Source organism: Lissotriton helveticus, chromosome 1_2 (genome assembly GCF_964261635.1).
Source record: "Lissotriton helveticus chromosome 1_2, aLisHel1.1, whole genome shotgun sequence".
Classification (NCBI taxonomy): domain Eukaryota; kingdom Metazoa; phylum Chordata; class Amphibia; order Caudata; family Salamandridae; genus Lissotriton; species Lissotriton helveticus.
In genome coordinates, this window is record NC_136058.1 from 380,207,913 (window position 1) to 380,212,718 (window position 4,806).

The following is a 4,806-nucleotide window of genomic DNA, read 5'->3' on the forward strand; positions in this document are numbered from 1 at the left end:
GAACTTTTGCGTTTCAGGAAATTGCTTTGACTGCTGTGTGCCTACGAGTTGTTGTGATGTTCATATTTGGTTATTGTAACATATGTCTATTTCCTGATGGTAATGAGCTGGACCATGGTATGTTTGTGCTATACCAATTTTGCAGCAATCTATCTAGATTGGTGTGTCTGCAGTTTGCATTCAGACATTGTCCCACAGAGTGTCCCTTCCTCAGTGACACATGTGATGTTCACTACGGACAGTTACACAATTGCGGTGATGACGTTTCTGTTGATTCTCTATAGATTTGTACCTTCCCTTCAGCAATAGCCATACCTGCTCACAAATGAATTCAGATAATTGGTCAGTGCTATCCATGCTACTCACTGTGCTTGGGTTTGTAGTATGTAGTAATGCCTTCAGGGAGCCCATCATACTTTATCAGACTATGCATGACAATGTTATCAGCCTTGAAGTTATGATTCAGATTGTACATTTCTAATCTTTGAACACACAAATTAGATTTTGTTTCTTTGTATCTAGGGGATTTCTACCCTGTCACATCCATGAGGGAGTACATGTTGCACCACCTGGAAATTCACATCATGTCCGGGATGTACATGACACTTTATTATTACATTTGTGCTTCATTTGTTTGGTGGTCTGTTACATGACTACACACTGTTGAGTCATGATGGGGGGGGGGTGTGCAGCGAACTAGACGGGTGGATATAAATGTGGGATCTCCCAATACACCCACATGTGGTGTGTCACACAGTGTGTGACAGGATACCATTCTCCGTGGAGTAGGTCACTGCTGTGTGTGATGTGTTGCTATGCAACTATTATGAGTGTTCGCTGTTAGGGATGTACACATACAGGCATGTACTTAAGGTTTGCTGTTGGACATGCACACCCCTATGTCTGGGGACTGCTGGGGGTCCTGTACACACCCCTCTCCTATGTCTGGGCACTGCTGGGAGTCCTGTACACACCCCTCTCCTATGTCTGGGCACTGCTGGGAGTCATATCCACCCACCCCTGTCATGTCTGGGCACTGCTGGGAGTCATGTACACACCCCTCTCCTATGTCTGGGCACTGCTGGGAGTCATATCCACCCACCCCTGTCATGTCTGGGCACTGCTGGGAGTCATGTCCACCCACCCCTGTCATGTCTGGGCACTGCTGGGAGTCATATCCACCCACCCCTGTCATGTCTGGGCACTGCTGGGGATCCTGTGCACACCCCTCGCCTATGTCTGGGCACTGCTGGGAGTCATATCCACCCACCCCTGTCATGTCTGGGCACTGCTGGGGGTCCTGTGCACACCCCTCTCCTATGTCTGGGCACTGCTGGGAGTCATATCCACCCACCCCTGTCATGTCTGGGCACTGCTGGGAGTCCTGTACACACCCCTCTCCTATGTCTGGGCACTGCTGGGAGTCCTGTACACACCCTTCTCCTATGTCTGGGCACTGCTGGGAGTCATATCCACCCACCCCTGTCATGTCTGGGCACTGCTGGGAGTCATATCCACCCACCTCTGTCATGTCTGGACACTGCTGGGAGTCATATCCACCCACCCCTTTCATGTCTGGGCACTGCTGGGGTTCCTGTGCACACCCCTCTCCTATGTCTGGGCACTGCTGGGAGTCATATTCACCCACCCCTGTCATGTCTGGGCGCTGCTGGGGGTCCTGTGCACACCCCTCTCCTATTTATGGGCACTGCTGGGAGTCATATCCACCCACCCCTGTCATGTCTAGGCACTGCTGGGGGTCCTGTGCACACCCCTCTCCTATGTCTGGGCACTGCTGGGAGTCATATCCACCCACCCCTGTCATGTCTGGGCACTGCTGGGAGTCATATCCACCCACCCCTGTCATGTCTGGGCACTGCTTGGGGTCCTGTGCACACCCCTCTCCTATGTCTGGGCACTGCTGGGAGTCATATCCATCCACCCCTGTCATGTCTGGGCACTGCTGGGAGTCATGTCCACCCACCCCTGTCATGTCTGGGCACCGCTGGGAGTCCTGTGCACACCCCTCTCCTATGTCTGGGCACTGCTGGGAGTCATATCCACCCACCCCTGTCTTGTCTGGGCACTGCTGGGGGTCCTGTGCACACGCCTCTCCTATGTCTGGGCACTGCTGGGAGTCATATCCACCCACCCCTGTCATGGCTGGGCACTGCTGGGAGTCATATCCACCCACCCCTGTCATGTCTGGGCACTGCTGGGAGTCATGTCCACCCACCCCTGTCATGTCTGGGCACTGCTGGGGGTCCTGTGCACACCCCTCTCCTATGTCTGGGCACTGCTGGGAGTCATATCCACCCACCCCTGTCATGTCTGGCCACTGCTGGGAGTCATATCCACCCACCCCTGTCATGTCTGGGCACTGCTGGGAGTCATATCCACCCACCCCTGTCATGTCTGGGGACTGCTGGGGGTCCTGTGTACACCCCTCTCCTATGTCTGGGCACTGCTGGGAGTCATATCCACCCACCCCTGTCATATCTGGGCACTGCTGGGGGTCCAGTGCACACCCCTCTCCTATGTCTGGGCACTGCTGGGAGTCATATCCACCCACCCCTGTCATGTCTGGGCACTGCTGGGAGTCCTGTACACACCCCTCTCCTATGTCTGGGCACTTTTGGGAGTCCTGTATACACCCCTCTCCTATGTCTGGGCACTGCTGGGAGTCATATCCACTCACCCCTGTCATGTCTGTGCACTGCTGGGAGTCATATCCACCCACCCCTGTCATGTCTGGGCACTGCTGGGGGTCCTGTGCACACCCCTCTCCTATGTCTGGGCACTGCTGGGAGTCGTATCCACCCACCCCTGTCATTTCTGGGCACTGCTGGAGTGGCGCCGCGGCCAGGGCGACTGACGCTGGAATCTGGGGACCACGGTTCGATCCCCGGCTCCGGCGGCAGGTTAGCCCAGCACCATGTGACTCTGGGCAATAGCTTGCTTAATCTTCCCGACAGCCCCCAGCGCCTAGAGACCCTTACGGGTGATTGTGCGCTTTACAAATGTGGACTTTACTTTTATGTGGACTTTACCCCTGTCATGTCTGGGCACTGCTGGGGGTCCTGTGCACATCCCTCTCCTATGTCTGGGCACTGCTGGGAGTCATATCCACCCACCCCTGTCATGTCTGGGCCCTGCTGGGGGTCCTGTGCACACCCCTCTCCTATGTCTGGGCACTGCTGGGAGTCATATCCACCCACCTCTGTCATGTCTGGGCACTGCTGGGGGTCCTGTGCACACCTCTCTCCTATGTCTGGGCACTGCTGGGAGTCATATCCACCCACCCCTGTCATGTCTGGGCACTGCTAGGGGTCCTGTGCACACGCCTCTCCTATGTCTGGGCACTGCTGGGAGTCATATCCACCCACCCCTGTCATGTCTGGGCACTGCTGGGAGTCAAATCCACCCACCCCTGTCATGTCTGGGCCCTGCTGGGAGTCATGTCCACCCACCCCTGTCATGTCTGAGCACTGCTGCGGGTCCTGTGCACACCCCTCTCCTATGTCTGGGCACTGCTGGGAGTCATACCCACACACCCCTGTCATGTCTGGGCACTGCTGGGAGTCATATCCACCCACCCCTGTCCTGTCTCGGCACTGCTGGGAGTCATATCCACCCACCCCTGTCATGTCTGGGCACTGCTGGGGGTCCTGTGCACACCCCTCTCCTATTTCTGGGCACTGCTGGGAGTCATATCCACCCACCCCTGTCATGGCTGGGCACTGCTGGGAGTCCTGTACACACCTTTCTCCTATGTCTGGGCACTGCTTGGGGTCCTGTGCACACCCCTCTCCTATGTCTGGGCACTGCTGGGAGTCATATCCATCCACCCCTGTCATGTCTGGGCACTGCTGGGAGTCATGTCCACCCACCCCTGTCATGTCTGGGCACCGCTGGGAGTCCTGTGCACACCCCTCTCCTATGTCTGGGCACTGCTGGGAGTCATATCCACCCACCCCTGTCTTGTCTGGGCACTGCTGGGGGTCCTGTGCACACGCCTCTCCTATGTCTGGGCACTGCTGGGAGTCATATCCACCCACCCCTGTCATGGCTGGGCACTGCTGGGAGTCATATCCACCCACCCCTGTCATGTCTGGGCACTGCTGGGAGTCATGTCCACCCACCCCTGTCATGTCTGGGCACTGCTGGGGGTCCTGTGCACACCCCTCTCCTATGTCTGGGCACTGCTGGGAGTCATATCCACCCACCCCTGTCATGTCTGGCCACTGCTGGAAGTCATATCCACCCACCCCTGTCATGCCTGGGCACTGCTGGGAGTCATATCCACCCACCCCTGTCATGTCTGGGGACTGCTGGGGGTCCTGTGTACACCCCTCTCCTATGTCTGGGCACTGCTGGGAGTCATATCCACCCACCCCTGTCATATCTGGGCACTGCTGGGGGTCCTGTGCACACCCCTCTCCTATGTCTGGGCACTGCTGGGAGTCATATCCACCCACCCCTGTCATGTCTGGGCACTGCTGGGAGTCCTGTACACACCCCTCTCCTATGTCTGGGCACTTTTGGGAGTCCTGTATACACCCCTCTCCTATGTCTGGGCACTGCTGGGAGTCATATCCACTCACCCCTGTCATGTCTGGGCACTGCTGGGAGTCATATCCACCCACCCCTGTCATGTCTGGGCACTGCTGGGGGTCCTTTGCACACCCCTGTCATGTCTGGGCACTGCTGGGGGTCCTGTGCACACCCCTCTCCTATGTCTGGGCACTGCTGGGAGTCATATCCACCCACCCCTGTCATGTCTGGGCACTGCTGGGAGTCATATCC